At 41.8% G+C, this 26,506-nt stretch overlaps 1 long non-coding RNA gene across 1 annotated transcript; it reads right to left on the bottom strand.

Annotated features, from left to right (window-relative positions):
• Window positions 1–6,449: 6,449 nt before the first annotated feature.
• On the bottom strand, window positions 6,450–7,424 carry LOC119893207. The gene is made up of 3 exons (XR_005442779.1): window positions 7,220–7,424; window positions 6,668–6,787; window positions 6,450–6,556 (listed from the first exon to the last, which is right to left on the bottom strand). It is a non-coding gene; the product is annotated as an uncharacterized LOC119893207 (long non-coding RNA).
• Between the last annotated feature and the right edge of the window lie 19,082 nt (window positions 7,425–26,506).

Consider the following 26,506-nt stretch of genomic DNA (forward strand, 5'->3'; position numbering starts at 1 on the left):
ACATTTCAGACAAAGAACAATAATATCAAATCTATCACTGTTCCTGTAAAACTGGGGTAGGTGTCTATTCACTATTACAATCATTAAAGCAGCGTTACCTAACATTACATTAGGAACAATCCACAGCCTACATTTTTCTGGATTAGTTTTAGGTTTTGGGAAGAGACTAACTCATACTTCTCCTGTCAACCTCTCTGGGTAGCGATTGTAATTATTACAAGTGCCCCAGGAACAGAGTTTCTTGGAAAAATACAGCAAAAACAAACAAACAAAACCTCAGAGCAACTCTTATACTGCTCTGTGATTGGCTAGCTTGCATATTCAGGGCTTGGCTTAGCGAAGGGTGCATAACACATTGTTCCCCCGGAACTGTAACGGATCCCATTTACATTTATTTACTACTTTAGGGGGCTTTCACACCTGCCTTGTTTGGTCCGGACTTTAGTCTGAGCTAAAAATACAGGTGTGAAACCTCCCACGGACCAAAGTCCGGACTAAACAGATGATATTTGGACCGACTCAAGGAGGTAGTCTCGATTCGATTCTGGTGTGAAAGCATTTTTGTGTGTAAACCGGAAACAAACAAATGCACGGGGATATGCATTGAAATAAGAACACAATTAAAAATCTCCCATCTTTTCAGTCAGACGGTCACTATAGAAGCACACTGCCTATCACTTTGGTTTGTCCTGATGCAGAAGGATCGCTTGCTGTCTTCTCCTTTCCTGTCGGCGATGTTATAATATTCACACAACGAGGACGTTTAATTGCGAATTTGAACTAGCCTTCAGTATAGCTGGTGCTGCAGATAGTAATGCCATAATAATATAGTGGCAAATATGCACATGTTCATTTTTTATTCATTCATTCTTGTCAAAGTCCTTTAATGCGGTCGCAGAATTGCAGTGAAACCAAACCAAAACTAACCGAATGTATCAAAACATGAATTTTGGTTCAGACCTTGCGGACTTTCAGGTTTGAAAGCCCCCCTAAATTACATAACTAAATTAAGGTACGTTGGTACTCCCAACACTGCATACAGCACATGGTTACAAATATGAACAATCCGCTTACACTCGACCACAAGCTGTAATTGAATTTTGCTTCACGTTCCCCTTTATAAACCTGCCAGGTGTGACTGATCACATGTGGTGAATTTGCTTCACATAGACGTGACTGATCTGAACACACCAAGTGTCTCCTCAATTCAATTGTCCGCTGTATTTGGTCTAACTCAAACAATCATCTGATAGGAGAAGAGGCTCAAATAGCCTGGACTAGTGTTGGGATGGAACTCAGCAGCTCATTACTCACTGATCTGTGTGATAATCTGATTAAAATCAAAGGGCCAAAGTTCGATAAGCAGGCAAGTTTGGAGGCAGAACAGAAGACTAGACAGCTAAATATAAGAGGCAATCTGAAAAGGAGTGAATGGGAATGGGCATATATAATACACACACACACACACACACACACACACACACACACACACACACACACTGCAGGGCTGATGGGAAAAGTGGGAACAGGTGCGCATGTAAGGCGAGGCGGGGGAGGTTAAATAATAGGGTAGGGTGAGGAAAAGTGGCAGCATCTGAAATGACAGGAGAGTGAGTAGATGGCAAGTAAAGCAATGCAGACATAAGCATGTGTAAGTAAGAGTTAGCTGATGTTGTGACAGCCTCTGAGTCAGACCTGTAACAGCCATTACGGCCAACTGCACCATCGAAGCCAGTGCAGCTTTCTGTCAAAGATGACAGCTTAGACACAAAGGAAAAAAGAAGAAATTTGCTTTTTGAGAGAACTTGTGCAGTAAAAGAAATAAACACAAATATTTTTTTGTGAGGGTATTAAAGTTTTGTTGCATAATGACACAAGTCTACATCATGCAACTCAAGTTATCACAGTGTTTTATAACAGAATGTGCAGGCAGGTGATTTAGTTCAGTGTTATAGAAATCTTGTTTTTGCACGATGAGTAAAATGTCTCCACCGTGGAAATCAAGTCATTACAACATGAACAAAAGGTTGTAGTAATGTGAATAATAGCTGGTTAGAGCCTGAATATTCTTTATTTCTGTGGGACTGACAGAAAAAGCCGTCTGTACCCTGATCTGCACTCCCACTCAAGATATTACCTGCGTTTCTGTTAAGTGATGCCATGTCAGTGGACTGAACTGTGTGTCTACCTTGTAATATATATGGGTAGTAAACTGTAGCAGAAGATGTCTGCAACTATCAGGCTGATGTCATGTCAGAAAACACAAACAGTGTGAACAGATAAATCAGTGAGCACACTGAGTTTCTCCCCGTCTGTTATCAAAGTGACTTCTTTTGGTTCTTTTGCTCAACCATTTTGCACATTAAGGATTCATAACTCAGTAGGCTTCAAACTCCCATACAGATAAGAATTTTTTTGTAAAATTTTCTGGAACTGTCAAACTGACAGTCAAGCCCAGTTTACGCACTGATTAACCAGAGACGGGATTATAGTTCTCTCTCAGGTCTGCTTACCTGTCCGGGGAGATCGAAAATTGTGCACTGTTGGTGATTCATCATGTTGAGACTACAAAAGTAAAGTTTCCAGAGAATGTCCTGAAAATCTGCAAAAGAAAATGTAAATGAATGTTTCCGTCCATAAACTACTGTTGTATGAACATGAGCTCATTGGTTGATGGGGATAAACAGCTGGTGGAGCTGAATTCTACAGTCACTGCCATTAAACCATTGCAGAAGAGGAAGACACAACTACATGAAAGTTCAAACGATGGAAACAATGTGAAAAACATGGAGGAAATATGACAAGTTTGTTAGTGCTAAGTTATTGTTAATGCAAACTCGGTTACTTATAGTCATGGATGTAGCCTGGCCTGAGCATTCAAGGCTGTAACCTCAAAGATTTCTTTTGTGGCCCCGAATTACTCTCCTCTCTGAGTTTCTCACTAAAGAAGACAGATTTATATAGCACCAGTTCATAACAGAAGTTCTCTCATTGCATGTTTCATACAGAGCAGGTTTAGACCGTACTCTTTGTAATATTTACAGAGACCCAACGTGAGCAAACACCTGACGACAGTGGAAAAGACAAAAGCTCCCTTTTAGCAGCAGAACCATGATCCAGGGAGGGCGGCTATCTGCCTTGACTGGTTAAGACCTATCAGAGAGGGACCAGGACAGCATGAGAGAACACAGGATGGACCTTCAGGTACCTCACAAGCCTGACTACCTGCGTGCTGCATTTCCACAGGCGCCAAAACCCTATTTCATGTTTAGGTGTGAAATCTCTGCTCAGACCTAAAATATGTGTTGCTATTTTCTGCCCTTGTAAGACTGCATGTCAGTCCGGAAAATGCAATTCTAGTCCTTTTTATGCTTTAGTTTTATTTAATGACAACTTCAAACATTTAAGTGGGTTGTGGGATGAACGCAAAAAGTTCACTTGACCCTGTGTTCAATTCATCAACAGTCTATTCCCAGCACTGGAGAAAGCACTATGTGCATCCACACTACTATGTTTTTGTTTTATCGGCGTTTCAGAATTAATCTCAAGTCTGTATTAAAACAACTGAAAACTCACCTAGCGGCCAAACACATACACTGAACATGTGCGTGCCGATGTATACAGGAAAGAGATTGTTTAATCCAAGGTTGCAGAAGATTTTGCGAAATAAGAAAGTAATATTATAGAAGAAGAACCACACCGGAGATTTGTTTTTGAATGGACCGTCAACGAAACCCTTGCAGAAAGTCACACGGGAGTACAAAGCCACTGTGGCTGCAGAAAACAGACTGGGAGTTGTCGCAAAGTAAATTTGATTACTTTTACCTCATTATTTGAAACTTTGGCCCTGTTTAATATGATCATCTGACATTGCAAGATTTCCATGACAGAAAATAAGGGACAGCGTAATAATAGGTTCCCTTTAAAGGGATAAAGCTTCATTGAAGTCAGTACTTTAGTTCCAAAGGCAAACTGTGTGTTTGTGTGGTTGAAGTGGCAACTTAGGGTTAGTTTTAACTGACATAAGACCAAATCTACTTTTCATTTTGAACTGGGAGTTTTCTTTTGAAAAGGTAAAAGATGAAATGAGTCTCAAAAACATCCAAAAATAACTGTGGAACCGAGCTGTAAATTATGCTCTGAGAGACTTTATATGTGGCGAATGTCGTTCTTTCATCCCACATTCTCACATTTAGTCACTTAGAAAAAGTGAAACTAAAAAAAGTTTTTGAGTTTTTCTTCTTCCAAATCGAGGGTCTCAGGACACAGAGGCTGACTCAGGCAAATTGTGGTTTCTGATGGCAGCAGTGTTGTTAATGTCCCTCGCCGACCGCCACCGATCCAATTCTCCCCGTCCCAGGGTGCCTATCAGCAGCTGAGCAGCTGGGTGCTGCCTCCTCGCAGCGCTCCTCCCTGGCTACACGGGGTCAAACCTTCACATTTCGGGGTCGGGGAGTGAATCAAAGCAAATATTCTCTGACTGGGAGAGGCTTTTGATCCCAGCTCGCTGCTCCTTTCACAGTTACATGAAAGTCTGCTCTTCACTGTTAATTGGATTGATGTTCCTCCATCAGGTTCAAATCCTCGCAGTGGATGGCCGTGACTCAGATGTGACAATAAGGTGATGACTTTTAATCACGCTGTTACCGCCCGCTCAGTCAGGCCTGTGATGTGAGGGAGGGCTTCGTGGAACCGAATCAGACTTGTCCAGATTACCATTCAATGACACACTCTTAGCAACCTTTGGCGAGATGCCCTTGAGTAAAGCACTTAACGCCATAAATGGTGAACCCACATTTTTCCCTGCTTTCATCTTTCTTTTATTACCAATTATCTTCCTAAAGTTCAACTATTGTCTAATTTGCTGATTTTGTTTCCTTATCAGTTATCATTTGCTCCCCTGCCTCTCTCTGTTTTTCCTTTCCTCCTCTACCTCTCATGTCGTCATCCTATCCGTTTTCTTCTGTTTCCTTCATCACCCTCTCGTTCTTTTTACTTCCTCTTCTTCCTCAACCTTTTGTCGTCTTTCTCTCTCCTCCTTTCCCTGTATACTGGTTTTCTCATGTTTTAACCTTATCTGCTCTCCCAACCCAACTTTTCCTCTGCTTCTTCCTTTTCTCTTGTATGTGATCCTTTCCTCTATCATCTGTTTGACCCTCATCTTTTCATTCTTTTGTCTTCTTTTCCCTCTTTCTTCTGCTTTTCCCCTCCATCTTCTTGCCTCCTCTGCTTCCTTTCTTTTTGTACTCTCTCCATCTCTTCTCTATTTATTGTTTCCCCTCCTCTCTTTTACCCCAGTCTCCTGGAATTTAGTGAAACAAGCTCATTGCCTTAAAATTCAGATAATGAACTCTGACATCCGAGCTCCTCATCCTGTCTCTAAGCATGAGCACAGACACCCTGAAAAGTAAAATTAACTGTATTTGCGATATCATTCTTTCAGTCACTACTCAAAACTCATTAACCGAAAGAACGCTGAATCGCAGGTCCACTGGTAAATCAAGAGATTCACCTTCAGCCCCTGAATTACTGCTGACACAGCACCAATCTGCCCGTTAATCTCGCACTTCATTTTATGCTCTAATTGTGCTTCTGCAAATATTCACACATCTCTGGGTCAGTGCACTCGTTTTGCACGCCTCCAGATTTCAACAGCAAATAATTTAAACCTCTGCATCAAGCAAGCTGATTGGTGGCTCAAGCTTCTGACAGGAGGTTTGAAATGTTCAGACACAGGTATACTCAAATTTTACACACAAACAGAACTACAGACATCTTCGAACAACAACTGAAACAAGACACTAAGATTCTTCTTCACTTTGGACAGCAACTCACTCCCAAACTGGAGGGGCAGCAGAGCACCGCATGCTCTTCTCATTTACAAAGTCCCTCATTTCCTGTCATCTTTCTGTGATGAACACTTGAAATGTCCAAAAATACTAGAGCCTGGACCCAGGTCTTCAGTGGTAATTAAACCCCTCAGTACTGGATTTACTCAGTGTTGGGCCCCTATTGAACCCTCCACAACTTACTGAAATAATAAAAAGGTCTTAAAAGTAAATATAGACCCTTTGACAAAACAGGGACTTCATATTATAGAATAATGCAGGACCTACCTGTGTTGTTTTTATAATTTAAATTTTGCCAAAAATGTATTGACATGCAGGATCTGAGAGGGGGCCCCCTGGAGTCTGGGTCTCTGGGCTACTTGCCGCTTTTCCTGGTTAAAAATTCAGTCTACCCCAGAAAGACCCAGTGGGAGCCATTAACCCATTACTCTACCACTAAAGCAACAAAACACTGTAGATGCCAATTAATACATGTGTCATGCACCGATCCAAAAGATCCCAAAAGTCAATGAGGAAAGAAAATCACTGAGTCTGCAGAAATGAGTCTCTGTAATATATATTAATAACCATGTTTTTTTATTAAAGATATTCAGTCATCAGTCAGCTGCAGCCTCACTTCTGCTTCGCTCAGCTTTTTTTAGTAGTATATAATCTAGTAAGTCTTCCTGTTCTCTTCTTTCGGTTCAGTAGGAGGGTTAATGAAGAAGCTGTTGAATAAGAATTGAGACAAAATGCAAAAGATTTTTAAATCAACATTGAATTAAATGACAGTATCTGATAAAGTGGGTTGCATTGACAAACCCACTAAGAATTCTCACCAGCTCTGCAGTTAGACGGAGCTTTTTTGCCTCTTTTAGCTCCTAGTTTTGGTTTTACTGCACATTTGTTGTCTGGTTCAGTCTTAGTTTGGAGCACCAGGCGCCTCTGATAAACACCACCTGCCGAGCAACAAACAGCAGACACAGAAACTAGCAAGTGAAGATACTGGGACCTGAACTGAATAATTTAATAAGCATGCATTTTTATAATCAATAATCTATGTTGTTTGCCATAAAGATGATTATTTGCAGTGTTTTTGCATTAAAGTAAGTTGAGTAACTTGAGGTTTTAAATTGTAAAACAAGCAATTTGAAAATGTTACATAGGGCTTTGTGATGGCCATGGCTACTTTATATAGATCAAATGATTAATCAAGTCAAGGACAAAAAATGCAAGCAGTTGAGATGGCACGAAGAGTTACTGGTTTCATGGCCATGATGGACTGATGGATGGATGGCTCAGGTTGAACTGGCAGAAAAACTAAAGCAAAAACACAAGGCAACTAGGACAAATGACAGAGGAACGAAGGAGATCTGGGTTATTATACGTACAGAGTGGCTGATGAGGGAATCAGATGCAAATGAGGAGGTGGGCGGGGACAGCCAGGTCAGGGGAAATGAGGCAATTGCAGGGCAGATGGGAGAGGTAGGATCTGTAATGACAGGAGGAAAGTCTGGTGGACTGGGAAAGAATAACGTTGATGGGGCCTGGGAGATTGGAGATGTGGCTAATGAATACATGCACATCCAGAGCGCTTTGCAAATCTGAAAAACACAAGCGCATTAACACAAAACACAAATTACAATTCAAATGTATTTTCTCCGGTCATCACAGGCCTGCTTCGTTAGTGCTCACTTCATTCATGTTGTGATTTTTGCATTTGTTTGACGTGTCTCGGCCACTGTGGAAGAGAGGCGGACACTGTGACAAGAGACATTTTTCTCAGGAGCTGGTGGACACAAACACCACTCCATGGTCTGATCATGTTGCTCTGTCAGCAGGGCCCAGTTGTTCAAAATGTTTAGTCTGTATCAGAATGATCTAGATTTGGAAATCCCATGTTTTGCTATCCTGAATCACATAACCCCTCTTACTTTTGTGCTGTTTTTTCAAAGCAACATTGGATTGGATCACCCTGATCCAGAGCAAGCCCAGGATTGGATTAGCTGATCTGATTTCAGAATCCTTTTTCTTTTGAACAACCCATTTTCAAGATTTTTCCCAATCCAGTCCTGCTCCAATAGGCCACAAATGGATTTAGTATTTAGTAACAGACCTGAAAGAATTTTAAAATGTTAACTGGACTGTCTGATCATAATCCGACCCTTGTGGCCAGAAAACTAACCCATAAGCGATTCAGCCTTTTTTATCACTGAATATGAATCTCTTAGAATCCCTAAAAACAAACAGGAGCACTTTAAAATGGACGATATACTGATGGAAATAAATAGTGAGGAAAACAGTCAAACATTCTCATAAGTAATTGTGAGCACTGTGAAAGATTATAACAGTACATTTATGCGCAAAAGAACCACAAACACCATCCCTTGGATAAATGCAGATATATTAAAACTTACGAAGGAAAGTGATCTTGCCTTAAAAACTGCAATAAAAACTAAATTCATACATGACAGACAGCATTTTGCTGCATTAATGAACAGTGTGGTAAAGATGTTGTGAAAATCTAATATCTTGTCAGTAATAAAAGCAAGTAAGTAAGCAAGTAAAAAAGAGCAAAGGGAAACTCTAAAATCATCTGGAACCAACAAAAAAAACCCTAACCTTACAAATAATCCAGTGGAAGTAGTAGAAGCTTTCTACCACTACTTTATTGATTCTGTAGCTACTATTGCAGTGTTTTTCACCTGAGTACACGGATATATGTCCTGTTAATACAATGGAGCTGACTTTCAACATAAGGAACGTCACTGAATCAGAAGTGATAAGAATAATCAAATCTCTCAAACCATCTAGGGCCAAGAAAATTTTTGGCATGGATGGACTTGGTATAACACTAAATAGTCCCATTACCAGAATTATTAACCTCTGGATTTCCTAGGCAAAGCTTCCAAGTGTTTGGAAGCCGGAGAAATATTGACAAATTTGTTGGAAAAAGCGATCTCAGAAAGAAGCAGAAAGTTTTGCAGTTGCATTATAAATTTGAAGGTTGTATTCAGGCTGTCAAATTAACTCAAACAGACGTGAAAAAAAAAAAGATAGAATCTAAAGCCTACTGATCACACAGTAGGCAAAAAAATGAACCACTGCTTCCCCCGACGATTGAGACAAAAGGGTGATGTCATCAAGGGAAACTATATCTTCAGATAATGCGTCACGGAGGTGCTTAGGCCCCAGAGCAATAACTTCAGTTTTATCTGAGTTTAACATTAGAAAATTACAGGTCATCCAGGTTTTAACATTCTGAAGGCACATTTGAAGTTTAGCTAACTGATGAGTTTCATCTGCTTTGATCGATAGATATAACTGAGTATCATCTGCATAACAATGAAAGCTTATGGAATATTTCCTGATAATATTGCCTAAAGGAAGCATATATAAAGTGAAGAGGATTGGTCCGAGGACAGATCCTTGAGGAACTCCATGACTAACTTTGGCATGCATGGAGGACTCATCGTTAACATGTACAAACTGAAATCGATCTGATAAATAGGACTTAAACCAGCTTAGAGCGGTTCCTTTATTGCCAATGAAATATTCCAGTCTCTGCAATAGGATCTGATGGTCAATGGTATCAAATGCAGCACTAAGATCTAATAAAACCAGTACGGAGACAAGTCCTTTGTGTGATGCAATAAGGAGGTCGTTAGCAATTTTCACCCGTGCTGTCTCTGTGCTATGATGAGCTCTAAATCCTGACTGAAAATCCTCAAATAAACTATTGCTTTGTAGAAAGTCACACAGCTGTTTAGCAACTGCTTTCTCCAGAACCTTAGAGAGAAATGGAAGGTTAGATATAGGTCTATAGTTGGCTAAAACATCCGGATCAAGTTTGGGCTTTTTCAGAAGAGGTTTAATTACAGCTACTTTAAAGTACTGTGGTACATAGCCTGTTGATAGAGATAGATTGATCATATCTAGTATAGAAGTGCTGACTAAGGGTAAAACATCTTTAAGCAGCCTAGTTGGGATGGGGTCTAAGAGGCAGGTTGATGGTTTGGATGAAGAAATTATTGAAGTTAGTTGGTAAAGATTGAGGGAAGCAAAACAGTCTAAACATATATCTGGTTCTACAGCTTCCTGAGGTAAGAGATAAGTTGGTGCCAGTTGAGGGCAGGTCTTGGTGAATTTTGTCTCTAAGAGTTAGAATTTTATCATTAAAGAAGCTCATGAAGTCGTAACTACTGAGAGCTATGGGAATACTCGGCTCAATAGAGCTGTGACTCTCTGTCAGCCTGGCTACAGTGCTGAAAAGAAACCTGGGGTTGTTCCTATTTTCCTCTATTAATGACGAGTAGTACGCTGCTCTGGCATTACGGAGGGCCTTCCTATAAGTTTTAAGACTATCTTGCCAAATTAAACGTGAATTTTCCTCTCAACTTTCCGCGATATTTGCTTTAATTTGCGAGTTTCAGTATTACACGTCTTTGTTTCAGTATTTTCTTTTTTAGAAAGGCTACAGAGTCGAGTGTCATTCGCAGCGAGCCTGCAGCACTATCAACAAGACGATCGATTTGGGAGGGACTGAAATTAGCACAGGAGTCCTCCGTTACTTTGTGACTTGATAATGAATTTAGAGCTGATGGAACCGCATCCTTAAGTTTAGCTACAGCACTATCAGACAGACATCTTGTATAGAAATTTTTGCCCAATGGCGTGTAGTTCAGCAATACAAACTCAAAAGTTATCAAACAGTGGTAAGACAGAGGGATTCTGTGGGAACACCACTAAATGTTCAATTTCAATACCATACACCAAAACAAGGTCGAGGGTGTGGTTAAAACAGTGAGTCGGTTCATGAACACGCTGAGAGAAGCCAGTGGAATCTAACAGAGATAAACGCAGTACTAAAGCTGTCATTCTCAACGTCCACATGAATATTAAAATCCCCTACAATAATAACTTTGTCCGTTTTAAGGACTAAAGTTGACAAAAAGTGCAAATTCAGATAAGAATTCAGAATACGGGCCAGGTGCTCGGTACACTATAACAAAAAGAATTGGTTGCAGTGATTTCCAACTTGGGTGCGAAAGACCAAGAACAAAGCTTTCAAATGAATTATAGTTTAGTTTAGGTTTAGAGCTGATTAGTAGGCTAGAGTCGAAGATAGCTGCAACTCCACCTCCTCGGCCTGTGCCTCGAGGAATGTGAGCATTAATATGACTGGGAGGGGTGGATTCATTTAGGCTAACATATTCTCCATCACCCAGCCAGGTTTCAGTAAGACAAATAAATCAATATCATAATCTGATATTAGTTCATTTACTAGTACAGCTTTAGAAGAGAGAGATCTGATGTTTAAGAGTCCACATTTAACTCTCCTATTCGTTTGCACTATTGCTCTTGTGGTTTTAATTTTTATGAGGTTTTTATGCACAGCTCCTCTTCTGTTTACCTTTTTAAATAATTTCGATGGTCGGGGGGCAGACACCGTCACTATAGGATTTTCACTAAGTAACTCCTGAAATGGAGGAGCAGAGAAGTGTGTTAGACTGCGCCTCCTGGTCTCAACTCTGGGTTGTCATGGATTTGGTCCACTAATAAACTTGGCCAGATTTCTAGAAATGAGAGCTGCTCCTTCCCAAGTGGGATGGATGCCGTCTCTACGGATCAGACCAGGTCTTCCCCAGAAAATCTGCCAATGATCTACAAAGCCCACATCGTTTGCTGGACACCACCTCGACAACCAGCGGCGGAATGACGACATGCGGCTATACATGTCATCACTGGTCAGATTTGGCAGGGGTCCAGAGAAAACTACGGTGTCCGACATTGTTTTTGCATATGTACACACCAACTCAACAGTAATCTTAGTGACCTCCGATTGGCGTAATCGGGAGTCATTACCGCCGACGTGAATAACAATCTTACTGTATTTACGTTTATCCTTAGCCAGCAGTTTCAAATAAGACTCAATGTCGCCCGCTCTGGCCCCAGGGATGCACTTAACTATGGCCGCTGGCTTCGCTAACGTCACGTTTCTCAAAATGGAGCTGCCAATGATCAGAGTTGGCTTCTCAGCGGGTGTGTCGCTGAGTGGGGAAAATCTGTTAGAAACGTGAACAGGTTGATGATGCCCCATGGACTTTGAATGGTTACGACTATTCCTCCTTCGGACAGTCACCCAGCCACCCCTTCCTGGCTGCACAGGAGATGCCGGAGGACGGCATCTACCAAAGACTGATCTACCAAGGTGCGGAGCCGGACTTCTAAATCACTGAGCCTCGCCTCCATGTCTAAAAATAAACTACACTTATTACACGTACCATTACCACTAAAGGAGGCAGAGGAGTAACTGAACATCTGACACACCGAGCAGGAGAAAGTAGGAGAGAGAGAGGGAGAAGGAGAAGCCATCGCTAGCTGCTAGGCTAAAGTTGCTAACGGCTAAGCTAAAGTACTGTAACGTCAGCTACCAAAACTTTAGAACAACTATGAGATTGAACAGCAGTCACTAAAAGATGGAAAGAACTGTGAGTGCTTAGGCAAAATTACTGTAAAGAATAAGTGTTTAGCGGACAGTTGGCTGCTGTAATCTAACAAATCTAACTGTTATTTAGCGAGAGCAGCACAACACGCTACCAACACACAAGCTCCGGACACGGAAATGAGTCGACACGCTTACCACAGTACGTCAGCCCTGTGGGCTCAAGTGGGTCAGGTGTCAAGTCCTATACTGCGCTGTGATTGGCCAGCTGTGTATTCGGGGCGTGGCTTAGCGAAGGACCAATTACAGGCCTATCAGCATCTTACCTACAGTGTCCAAGTTTGCAGAGAGCGGAACAAATCATTTATTTGCAAGTGGGAGTTCTTTAGTCCTGCACCCAATGCAGTTTGGCTTCAGATCCAATTATTCAATTGAGACAGCTAACTGCTTTTTTACAGAAAAAAAATCAAATCCTTATTAGATAAAGGTGGTGTTGTTGGTGTTTCTTGACCTTAGGAAGGCTTTTGACTCTGTTAATCACAGAATTCTCATGTCCAAGCGGCTGAGATGTACATGTACTCTATGGTCACACACACACATTACTTGTTGTTTAACAACTTTGTCACAGGCTAGTGCCACTACGCTACCACCATCACAATCACTGTACAAACAAACACTTAAATTTCTGGACAAAAAAATCGTTTTTCTTCATAGCACCAATATTATCAAAATACAACTTGTTGAACTGAGAAAATCTGATTAAATATGTAAATGCTTGTCTCATGTACAAGATTATAAAAGGATTGTCTTCTCCTTCACTCAGTCAGTTTGTTAATGAGAACAACTGTATGTTGTTGCGCAAGAGGGGATTGTATTATCCCATTAGGAAAATGTCTGTATTTTCGGTTAAAGCTGCTTCAGAATGGAACTCTATGAATTCCATTAAAATAGCATTTCAGAACAATGACACATACAAGGAATTTTAATCTGGATTGCACAATGCTCACAATGTGCTTACTCATACAAAAATACAAAATCACAATAATAAAAAAACAAAACTGTCATTCATAATGAAGGCATGCATTTTATTTTAAGTTTTATAGGTTGACTATGAAACAACTGTCCAGGGAGTCCAGATGAAAAGTAGTCTGGCTAACTCTGGCACATTTGCATCTATGCGTTTTAATGTGCACTGTCCCTGCTAAATTAAACTCATTAAATAAATGTGTAAATAGGAAGCTGTTTGCTAACACATTAGCCATATCAGCTTTATAAGTTGAGCATAAGGTATTTGAGTGGTAGTTTGTTGAGAGGGTCTTTTGGTACCTACATTGATGAAGGACAGATGAAAATGCTCAAAAGCTCAATAAGAATTCAGTCAGTCAAAACACACACATTTTGATTAAAGGCGCTTAATTTTCTGGTATTTTCTGGTCATGTTAGCTGTAGTTGAAGACTGACAGCAGCCAGAGAGAGCAGCTCTGCTCCCCTCCCTCCTCTCAGTGGGGCTGTGGTAATCAGTCTCTTTGTTCTACTGTCAAATTGTGCTGTTTTTGACGCAGGGATGTAATTAACATGCCATTTACGTACACAAAAGCAATTTCATTAAGTTCTCCTCAGCATAATGCTCCGTTTCAACTCCAACCCCCAAACACTCAACTAGGAACTGAAGTCAGAATTATGATGGTTGTGTACAGTGCAAACGCTCAGTCATAAATATTTATATGTAGACAGATATTAGTATTCCGTTATGAAGAAGGAAAAAAGCACGATTAGGCTTTCTCTCAATGGGGGCCAGATTTATTTTAATAATAAATGGCAAAACAGTCCTATCAGCGGATATGTGTTGTGTTTACATGCCAGCAGGACTTCAAATGCTGAATTAGAAGTGTTTTAAATTTGTGCATGTTGTATTTGTTTGTGGGCCAGAAAATAAGTGTGTCATCATCAAAAACTACCAGAAATGATCTTACAACTTCCATTTAGTTCCTACATTAACGCTACATGACTAAAAGTACGTGATGCTTTAATAAAAAGTCCTGCCATCATGGACTCTTCTTGGCTACATCACAAAACCAACAGCCAAAACAGGTCAGCTGTGCGGAGGTGAGAAAGTAGGCCAGGGTTTGAACTTCTCTCTCAGCTCTCTTTTTCATTCTATACACAATAAATGTGAAATGTGAGTGCAACACAGTGAATGTCATCCAGGTGAGACTGCCTCAATGTGCCTCATTATCCTAATATTTAAAAGATCATTATATAGGGATGGCACCGATTGAATACTGATATTGGTCTGTTTCTGACCCAAACAGCTGGATCAGGTAACGGTGACAAAGGGCAATCTGTTCACTTCAACTACACTTGTACTACAAATGTGACAGCAGTGCGCTGGTAAACCAGAACATTTTGCAAGGAGAGCTAACATAGCATTTTTGGACTCTTCTGCAAGCAAGCTAAAAGAAGCAAAAATAAATTATGTACAATCTCAGTTCTTTGGGAGAAGTTAGCTTGGTTATCTCAGTACGGATATCATAGTAGAGGCTGAAGAGACCAAAGAAGACATCGGAGGAAGTGAAGACAAGAAAAAGACTTACCAAGAAAGAGACCGGACAAGAGTAAATATCAGACTGGCTTTTACTGGCTGAAAGAGCTTTAAGTATGCGGGACAGACGGCGAGCTGGCCTTCTTTCTTTGGGACTATTCAGCTGCTAACTCTGTCTTGTGTTGCTGCTCTTGCTTGATGTTTGGCTGTTAGCAAAGTAAATCAGCCAGAGGTTTCACAGAGAGAGGTTTAGCTATAAATCTTGAAGTGATGTAATCAAACTTACTAGCCAACACACTCATCAGTCACATTACTGTTGACGATTTGAGAAAGGGTGACAAAGCATAGTTATCTGACGCAAAAAGGTGCCCTTCAACGTCTTCAAGAGACGCCCCGGGTGCATGTGTATGAGATGCTTCCAGGCGCGTTTTTTTATGACGCCCTGGGTTGACCAGAAATGCTAGTAGCGCTTCCGGTCGCTGCATTGGCCGATACCCAATGCCCAGGCATCAGTATTAGACAAAAAAGTGGCAGCTAATGAAACACGTTTGCCTTACGATGTGGTCGGGAAACACACAGTATAAACCACTTATTTTCTAGCGTGACCCGACCCCTAGAAGCATCCATGGTGATGCACTTAAGAAAAGGAACAGAAGAATTTGTGCTAAGAATAAAAAAAAAGAGCACTCACTTAATGAATCGCAGTGTGAAGTGGCCATACTTGTTGGTTTTTAGAAATAAATGAATAAATTGCAGGCCCCCCTAATCCCAACACAGGTGTTACGTTAAATGGACTGTACTAACATAATGCCTTTCTAGTCTTCCAACCACTAAAAGCACCTGACACTGCATGTCACATGGACCCCATTCACACACTTTCCCACGCAGGCAATAACCTGAGAGGCAAATTAAATCCTCCAAGCTCTCACTACTGCTCAAAAAGCTTTATTGCTGGGAGCACATGGTACTGACTTAAACCAACGCAGAAGTGCAAAGTAACCATTTTATGGAAATCCTCTGAGAGTGGAAGTGACACCCACACATTGCACGGTCTGTCAATGAAGAGTGGATGGCCAAATGCATGATATGATGCTGCTGAATGGGTGTACACATACAATAGGCCATATGTTTTTCTTCTGCATTTATTTACTTTATTTCACATTTAAGACCATGCACCAGCTCAGTAAGAGCTCAGAAAGATTAAAAGTGATGCTTATTAAAACCTTGTCCGCTGAATCTTCTAATGCTCCTCCAACTGTAGAAACTGTTACAATGTTACGCTCATTAGAGGATGTCTTTTTCATCTCTGCAGACGGTCTGATTCGAGAAACTGAAAAACAACCGTCCTGCATCTGTAATCATGGGCTGAGTATGAACATGACGTCTCTGGGAGAACAGCCTGCGATGAAGCTTTAAATTACACATTCATCCCTTCAACCACAGACTGTTGTGGTGAAGATGTCAAAATTAAACACTTATTTTCTCAGAATCACAGGTTTTTGGTTCTGTCACGCCAACATTGTCAGCAGTAACGGACTGAAACCACATTGTGTGGAGTCGACAGGAGTCACCAATAAATCCGAATGATTCATAATTAAGGAGCTAATTCACCCTACTCTCTGATGTGTGAACCCAGCCACCTTAATTGTACCTGTCAATTATGCTGCTGGATGAGAGATTTCCAGTGAAACTATTCTGGGATGAAGGTCGACCCTGTGAGATAAGAGAGGACGCACAGAGGCACTGGTAAGCTCGTTCTTTAATGTCTTTTGACAGCTTGGAATTTGTTTCAAGTTTCCTAGAATCATATTGGCTGAGAAGAAAGAGGGCTCAAGAGCATGGATATATTTTGTTGTGATGTCAACATGTGTTTCATGGATGATGTATAACAGGTGTGAGTGCTCATGCATGTGTTGATGGTGGTCCACTGATGTGATACGTGCTATTAACTCTTACTAGTATGTATTGACAGTTGTATATGTAGCTTTGGCAATATTGTTGCTAAACGTTCATACCAATGAAGCTAATCTGAATTTGTAGTTCTCTTGCTTTATTGATACTTTTCTTGTTGCTTGTCTCAAAAGTACATTGCTTTGGATAAAAGCAACAAATGAGTAAATGTATTGTAAAAGGACCGTTCGTGACGGATGGACCAATAGGTCACCGCATCCACAGTCACTTGCGGCGGCTGTGGTTCAGGAAGTGGAGCAGGCTGTCCATAGATCACAGGGTTAGTAGTTCCATCCCCACCTCTTCCTGCCAACATGTCAGTGTCCTTTAGACCACAAACTACATAAAAGAAGTGGACGTAGTCACTGTGACGTCACCCAGTTTGTTGCCCACTGGTTTGAAGCCTCGAGTTTGACATTTTGGCCGTCTCCATCTGGGTTTTTTGGAACCAGACGTGACCATATTTGGTCAAGAGGGTGGAGCTAGCTAGCTTTGATAGCAAAGTGCAGCTGTAATTCATGTCAAGGTAGCCCCCCCCTAAAGCCTCCCCTGCTTCCTGGTCTCTGTTCCTCTAAATGGGACCATAATTTACTAATGAACATCATGCTGTGTTGAAGAAGACTTGAAACTAGCGACTGAGACTCATTAGGAAAGTGAATCAGCTGAGAAGTAGCCTCATTTGCAATCCCCTGCTGGCTGCTAGAAGAATGCAGGTTTAAGTCACTTCCGCCTTGGCTTCACTTTTCATACCTGGCGATTCCTGCTTTGGCGAGACACTGAATCCCAAATTGCGCTGGTGAGAACCAGTCCCTGCGTAGTAACTTGCTGCCACTGGTGTATGAATGTGTGCAGTAAAGCATTTTGAATAAAAGCACAAAATAGATGTAGTCATATACCATTTACATGCTGTGGAGTGGCAAACACGTAACAGTCGGCGTCTGCCATCATCCAAAGAAGTTTAAAATCAAGGGCAACTGGACTTTGCTGAGGATAGTAGAAGACGTTTCGTCCATCAGTTCTGACTGACTACTGGGAAACTCAGCTATTGGCAGTTGTCCAAAAGTCCCTCACCTATTTGAGGGACTACCGAATTGCCTTTTAGTATCCTCAACCAAGTCCAGTTAACTGACCTGGATAACTGAGAACCTTCAGACATCTGCCATCACGCATTCACATGAAAGGAAGAGAAAACTGAGAAAGAATTCACACAAATGTTTTTGCTTTCTGTGGAACCAGCTTACATTAACACACACACGTTGAACCTTTCTGAATTAAGTGTAGTAAAATCAAAAACATTAGTCGTCAGGCAACCAGCTGCTGTAATGAGATTGATCAGGTGTTGTTGTAAAACAATAATTTGATCTCAAAGCTTTAGCATAACACATCTAAACCAATGAAAACAGAAACAAAACCTGCACAATGCATGTCAAAATACTGCTGTTGGCCTGTTTCTTAATGAAATATTTCAATATTTAAAACGAATAACTAGCTACACATGACCTGATTTCTTTTGTTTTTGGAATTAAGTGTGAATAAGCCATCCCTAAAATAACCTTTTACCATCTTATCCAACTGCATGTGTTTGTGTGTCAGAGCTGGACTGAGTGATGAGGTCAGAACATCAAAACTTTATCAGACAAAACAAGACAACCCCTGTAACCATCAGGTTTGGATAGCAGCAGGATCCAGAGTGTTTGTGGATGGGAAAAAATGAGGGTGAAGAGGTGAAGAGAAGGCAGAGATGAAACTCCCTGCGTCCTCCTGTGAGCATGTGATTGCTGAAGAGGACTGTGTGTGAGACGGTGTTTTGCTTCATGGATATGAGATCTGCTCTGATAACAGCCTGTATGAATGACTCTGTTTCGGGGCCAGCGGTGGACTAAAGCAATCTCTCTGGACAGGAAGTGTTCATTTCCTCTACAGGCTGAAAGTAATTACCTGGCTGGGAGTGTTGCATGTGCATGATGTGATTTCACTAATTTGTTTATTTTCATCTCCAAGGGAGGTGATTTCTGCATCGCTGTCTGCTCCTCAGTGAGATTCTGTGAAACAGCTGAAAGAAAAAAACATTCTTCTTCAAATCGTCATGAGAAATGTTTATTGCCTCTAGCTAATGCTACCTGAGCGTCCATGTTGCCCAAAAAAGACAAGGCTGTGCGGCTCGCTACTAATTGGTTCGGACAAACAAAACAACATTTTTAGCACAGCTACTGGTAAGGCGTCTACAGTGATGCATGGCTCTGTTAGGCCCCAATAAGACAGACAGATTTGATTGGGGCCTTAGGCTGTACGTCAGCACAGCAGCGCTTTGAGCTAAATGCCAACAGATCTTTGTTTTAACATATTAGCATTAGCTAATTAGCACTAAACACTGCGTACAGGTGCTGGTCATAATTAGAATATCAAAAAGTTGATTTATTTCAGTAATTCCATTCAAAAAGTGAAACTTGCATATTATAATTATTCATTACACACAGACTGATATATTTCAGATGTTTATTTCATTTAATTGTGATGATTAAAACTGACAACTACTGAAAATCCCAAATTCAGTATCTCCGAAAAGACCACTACAAAAAAAGGATTTTTAGAAATGTTGGCCAACTGAAAAGTATGAACATGTACAGCACTCAATATTTAGTTGTGGCTCCTTTTTCCTGAATTACTGCAGCAACGCGGCGTGGCATGGAGTCCATCAGTCTGTGGCACTGCTCAGGTGTTACGAGAGCCCAGGTTGCCTTCAGCTCTTCTGCATTGTTGGGTCTGGCGTATCGCATCTTCCTCTTCACAATACCCCATAGATTTTCTATAGGGTTAAGGTCAGGCCAGTTTGCTGGCCAATTAAAGACAGGTGTAACGATGGGAGACAGAACTGATCCAAACGCAACGCTAAGGGTTTGAAAAAAGAGGTTTATTGAGGAAAAAGGGGGACGAGGAGGGACGGGTGGAAAGAGGGGGAGAGGCAGACGAGGACGCAGGGGACCGAGTAGCTGGAGGAGCGGAAGGTGCTTAGGCTGGAGGCTTGAGGGAGGCTAGCAGACGGGGAGGAGAGGACGCGGAGACTGGGGACCAGGCGGCGTGCAAGGGGGGAACCCGGAGGGCGTCGTGGAGGCGGCGAGAGGAGGAGGCAGGCGAGCGAGCCCGGCTGGCCGAGGTGAGTGAACCTGGCAGGAGGAAACAAACAGACAGGGTTAGTGAGTAACTGGAACGTGAAGCAAAGGGAAATTTTCAAAAAGTCAGAACGAAGTCAACCAAGTCAGGAGCTGCGACGATCGAGCGAGGATTGAGTGGAAAGCCGGGGTAGAAATACTGGTCTGATGAGGCTGATGGCAGGCAGGTGCGGCGGCTGGAGATGGAGGTTGACGAGGTGCAGGTGTGGGTAACCAGCCGGGCTCCGGAGCAGAGAGGGAGAGAGGGAGAGAGAGAGAAGGCACAGGAGAAACCAGAATGCGAGGGAAAGGAAAAACAGGACATTCACCAACAGCCAGGCTGCCACCGGTAGGGATAGTATGGTCCTTAAACCAGGTACTGGTAGCTTTGGCACTGTGTGCAGGTGCCAAGTCCTGTTGGAAAATGAAATCTCCATCTCCACAAAAAGTTGGTCAGCAGCAGGAAGCATGAAGTGCTCTAAAACTTCCTGGTAGACGGCTGCATTGACTCCAGCTACAGTCTCCCCCACATTTTTGAATGGGTTTTGTTTCACAATCCTCTCCATGGAGCGGTTATCCCTATTGCTTGTACACTTTTTCTACCACATCTTTTCCTTCCCTTCGCCTCTCTATTAATGTGCTTGGACACAGAGCTCTGTGAACAGCCAGCCTCTTTAGCAATGACCTTTTGTGTCTTGCCCTCCTTGTGCAAGGTTTCAATGGTCGTCTTTTGGACAGCTGTCAAGTCAGCAGTCTTCCCCATGATTGTGTAGCCTACAGAACTAGACTGAGAGACCATTTAAAGGCCTTTGCAGGTGTTTTGAGTTAATTAGCTGATTAGAGTGTGGCACCAGGTGTCTTCAATATTGAACCTTTTCACAATATTCAAATTTTCTGAGATACTGATTTTGGGGTTTTCATTAGTTGTCAGTTATAATCATCAAAATTAAAAGGAATGAACACTTGAAATATATTAGTCTGTGTGGAATGAATGTATACATTATACAAGTTTCACTCTTTGAATGGAATTACTGAAATAAATCAACTTTTTAATGATATTATAATTATATAACCAGCATCTGTAAATCTGAGGCTGATGGGAATGTCATCAGTTCTGCAGGTACTTTTCTCATTTCCCAAATTTCCACCTCCTCGACTCCTCGAGGAGCATTTTAGTCCCTCCCACCCGAGATGCGAGCTCGAGGAGTCAAGGAAACACGCATTTAACGAAATGAGATGTCCTTTCCTCTGAGACGTCATTTTAAAGCGACGTCCATTATATCTGACCTGTTGCACAGCTGCATCATCTGTCCACTGTTAGAGCTGTGATCTGTCAGAGCAGCAGAGTAGCTTTTGGCACTAAAGGCTACAGATCATTTCTTCACTATCCAGAAACATGTCTGTCAACATTATAACATGTAGAAACATCGAGGTTCCAATAAACATTATCTGTTGAAAACAGTCAGATTACAGCAGCCTGATCATCACCACAGCAGACTAGGCCTACCACTTTTTTTGTGTGCCTTTTTGTCTGTAAACAGGAGATCATTTCAGACATCAGATCCTGACCAATCCTGCCGTCGTGTCGGGAGATTTATTATTATTAATTTATGTTGCAGTGGCTCGTACGTAAATGGGCACAGTGTCTCTGGGGAGACGCTTCATCCAGCCGCTATTTACTGTTCATTTTTACAATCCTGCATTACATTTAACAATAACAACATCAGTGATATCAAAGTGAAATGATATTAAGGAATGTGGTTAAAACAGAGCTTTATGAAGCGCTACACAAACGATGAAGGGCAGAAAGTTTGATCGTGCATTTAATTCTTTTTAATAGGCTTAACTGATACAACTTCTGAATACAACAGGAACACTGCAGCATCCTGCTCCAGCCATGGGTTGGTCCAACTGCTTGTCACACCTCTTGTAAACATCAGAGCAGCTGAAAAGACTTCCATCATCGATGTATCCTGGCTTATAGCTCCTCCAGCATGCCTCCTCGATCCTCGATGTGCATTTTAAGAATTGAGATGTCCTTCAAGATGCCGAGCTGAGATTGATTTCCGGGTCACACGCTCGAGGATCGAGGAGTCAGACATTTGGGAAATGAGAAAGGCCCACAGTCACAAACCAAAGTGTTGGACACATTAACATGTTGACCTGCTGATGGCACCACAGGAAAAGGTTATAACAGTTCATCCTGAGGGGAACATGAAGGTCTGAACCACATTTCATCTCAATCCATCCAACAGCTGCTGAGATGTTTCAGTCTGGACCAAAGTGGTGGACCAACCAATGTGCCATCAATAAAAATCATGTGTGTCTTGTCTGTTCAGACTAAAACTTACTATGTGTGGTGTGCAATATACCATTAATTAGGACATTTAAACATTTGCTGTTGCTGATACTGTGCTCTGAATTTTGCTAAACTTTGCTATGGCAACAGATAGCTCAAATTTCGCTACACTTTTCTTTTTTCCCCCAGGCTTTATTACCAAAACATGTGTTACTTCTGATATAAGGTGGAAACTAAAAGGTGGAAGATGGGTTTTTTGGATTAAAGAGCAGTAGACCACGATCCAACCAGCCAAAACAACCGGCCCAGGCGCCACAGCGATTGCTCAGAGGAGAGGAAGAGAAGAGAAGATGAAACTTTCATATCATCATCTGGTTGCTGCCGTTTATATTCAGCCCAGATGCTAATTCAAAAAAATGCACTGTACTGTACTGTACTTAAGCAATAGCTCACGACAGGCCGTAGTATACGCTTATTCTGTCACAGGTAAGGGGCGTTTCTGGGAAGCCCCTTCACTCTAAGAGAGCTCAAGTTTACCTGACTGCTGTTCTCGGTCACTCATTGAGTTATTTTCTCTTCTTGTGCCCAGAAGGTCTTAGCCCTCTCATCAATGTTGTAAACACTCGCTTTCAACAATGACTTGTTTTTTTTTTTGCAACGTTTCATCTCATTAACAAACGTGCCGTGTCTCATCAAACAATAGTTTTATTTCGAAAGTGTAACCGGACGTTGCAGATGGAGCCAATTCTTGCTAACTTGACCACGGAGCCCTACACGTCCAAAAACAACGCTAAGGGGTCTTAAACCTTTCACTGGGGCACAGTACATGGATACAACGGCACGGCCCCGCGACGCCTATGTATTGAGCTATGTAAATGAAACTGACTTGAAAGCCCACATAGAAGTGAAATTTATAATAATTCACTGTGTGTCTCATGAATCTAAGGTGATTAATGCATCACTTCCATCATAAATATGCCATTGAAGTGCATAATGTTAATGATATCTGGGCTACACTGTCTGTTTTTTTAATAAAAAAGGACACTTTCTATTCATGAAGGTCCATTGTGTCAGAAACACAGTGAATATTTAGTAAAGCTGCTGCTGTAATGAGGCTCGTCCTGCTGGGTGAGCTGTGACCCGGAGCAGGACTGACCTCTGAAGTCACTGATCAAAACTTTCACTCAGCACAGATTCAGACGACTTCTTTTTATGGGACCATTTCCCCTCAAACAATGTTTCACGTCTTGGATGTGTGCATTATTAAGAGAGTCGACAGGACTGTTCGTGCTCGGTGGAGAATCTTAGAGCTTAATATTTCTCTGTCTGTTTCACTTCCTGTCTCACTCTCTAACCGCATTTATTAGATGAAATATTGTATTTGACTAAAAATCAGAATGTCAATTTAATTATTAAAATGCAAATTTCAACAGTTTGAGATTAAAAAGGTTCCTGTTTTGAGAGAAATTTCATTAAGTTTAAACTTTAATGATCAACTCTCAGATGATAATTCATCCTTTCTGATAACATTCTATTTTTGGAAAATCTATTCTTCAGTGCATGGCTGTCCACTTGATTAAATTATTCCACCCTCTCTTCCACTGGTGGCTATTTTCAGAGTGATGGGTCTCAGATCTTTGGTTCGGTCTTCAGAGCTGTGCCCCAGTTCCAAACCAGCTGTTTTCAGATCTCTGAGTCGCTGCAGACACGTGCGATTGGTCACAAAAATGCTGACAGCTGTGGTGCTGCTGCAAACTGTCACCCTACAGTGCAAGGCAGCTAGCTACTTTAAGAGTTTTAGATCACTGTACTGGACAAAATCATTGGTCAATTCCACCACCTTTTATCGTAAAGATCTTGATCTGGCTAGCATGTGAATTTGTTTTGAAAGCAAGTGAAAGAAAATACCACTTTTTTTAATTAAGGCATTTAGAGCAACTGTATAGAAATAGCCAATGTTCTCGCAGATGTTTTGTTTGCTTACGTAGGTCACATCAGTTTAACATGAGACAGTTAAAAACACCATTTAGTATGTAAGGTCAATTGAGGTACTTGTACTTTAATAGAGTTTTTAACTATTTTATGGTGCTTTGTATTTCTAGTCTCCTACGTGTCAGAGGAATATTAGAAAAATATTTTTTACTTCACTGCATTTATTTCACACTTATTAAATGAAAGGCTGCCCTGTGGAGTTGTCTTGTTCACAAACAAAAGTTATGTTGTTATTCAGTGTTGCTCAGCAGAAGGCATTGATTGTATCCCGAGGCTCTAAAGAATGTGGTGAATTAGTTTTGCAAAGCCGAGTATTCTAATCCAGCATTGTTTACATCCATGTTTACATGCTTGCAGTTTTCTTATCTTTGTGGAACATTGCATCAGTCATACTACTATTACTACTACTCCTCCTCCTTCATGATTACATTATGTGCAGTTCCACCACACAGGACAACGCCACAGATGTTGCAAGTTTTGAGGGAGCGTGCAGTCGGCATGCTGACTGCAGGAATGTCCACCAGAGCTGTTGTGAATTGAATGTTCATTTCTCCACCATAAGCCGTCTCCAAAGGCGTATCAGAGAATTTGGCGGTACATCCAACCGGCCTCACAACTGCAGACCACGTGTAACCACACCAGCCCCGGACCTCCACATCCAGCATCTTCACCTCCAAGATGGTCTGAGACCAGCCACCCGGACAGCTGCTGCAATAATCGGTTTGCATAACCAAAGAATTTCTGCACAAACTGTCAGGAACCGTCTCAGGGAAGCTCATCTGCATGCTCGTCGTCCTCATCGGGGTCTCGACCTGACCGCAACTTCGCACAGCCATTGAAGAGGAGTGGACCAACACTCCACAGGCCACAATCAACAACCTGATGTGAAGGAAATGTGTTGCACTGCGTGAGGCAAATGGTGGTCGCACCAGATACTGACTGGTTTCTGGACCCCCCATTACAGTGAAACTGCACATTTTGGAGTGGCCTTTTATTGTGGCCAGCCTAAGGCCCACCTGTGCAATCCCCATGCTGTCTGATCAGCATCTTGATATGCCACACCTGTGAGGTGGATGGATTATCTCTGCAAAGGAGAAGAGCTCACTAACACAGATTTTGACAGATTTGCGAACAATATTTGAGAGAAATAGGCCTTTTGTGTACATAGAGAAAGTCTTAGATCTTTGAGTTCAGCTCATGATGAATGGGGGCAAAAACAAAAGTGTTGCCTTTATAATTTTGGCAGACAGACAATAATTGAATAGTTATACATGAGCATAGGATCTTAGCCATACAATGCAGAGCCATTCCACGTTTCTCTCCCACTATACACTGTTGTTAGCAGAGAAGGACAGCTCTTTCACAGCTGCTGGTTGTTTCTCAGTTGAAGATGCTGAGCTTGACTGAGTGAGAGCAAGTGAGGAGGGGGCTGCACAGCGTGTGCACGAGCAGTGATTGACACTGCGTTAGAGACTCCTCCTGGCTCTGATTGGTTCTTTTGTTCAGGGAACGGTGGATTCTTGCAAATGTTAATGGAAGGAGGAGCCAGAGGAAAATAATCATCTGTCTCGTGTGCTGCTGTCAGGATAAAGTGACAGTTTCACCAAATATGATGCTTTAATGCTGGCGAGGCAGCTCCAGGAGGCGTTTCCTTGGAAAACAATAAAACCGCTGGTTCATTTATCTTACGCTTTTATCCAAAGCAAATACAATTGCTATACATGTCAGAGGTCGCACGCTGCTCTGCTGGAGCAACTCAGGGACACAATGGTGGATGGGTCACAGTGGGGGATTGAACATGGGTCTCACACCAAAGGCATCATCTTATCCACTGCTCCATCACCACCTGCTTCTTCGCTTTAACCGCAGAAATAATTTATTCTGATTAAATAATTTTCATTGATCAAACAGATGTTTTTCTGATGCCAGGAGCTCGGTACAGGTTCACTTATCTTTTTCTAAAGCTCTGACGTGTTGCAGAGCTGGATTCAGTCACAGTGATTGCGTTTGATTACTGACCGTGCTGCATGTAAACAGGACACATTATCCCATCATCTGATTTACTGCTCATATAAATACTTTCATGGGAATTCAGATTGATTTCATTTGGAGAGGAAAAAAACTGGCTCATGTCACCAGTCTGTCTCTCTTTCATTCTCAGGCCTCATCTCCTGGTTCTTCCTGTTCAGCCATTATTAACACAATTTACTTTGCTACAGCTGTCAGTCCAATTTTCATCCCTGATCTAAGTCCCCTAAATTCATCCTACATCAGCCTTAAACACTACGACAGCCTCTGGGG

This window comes from Micropterus salmoides, unplaced genomic scaffold, assembly GCF_014851395.1.
Source record: "Micropterus salmoides isolate LMB-PRFRI ecotype aquatic unplaced genomic scaffold, ASM1485139v1 Ms_hic_scaffold_8, whole genome shotgun sequence".
Lineage (NCBI taxonomy): Eukaryota > Metazoa > Chordata > Actinopteri > Centrarchiformes > Centrarchidae > Micropterus > Micropterus salmoides.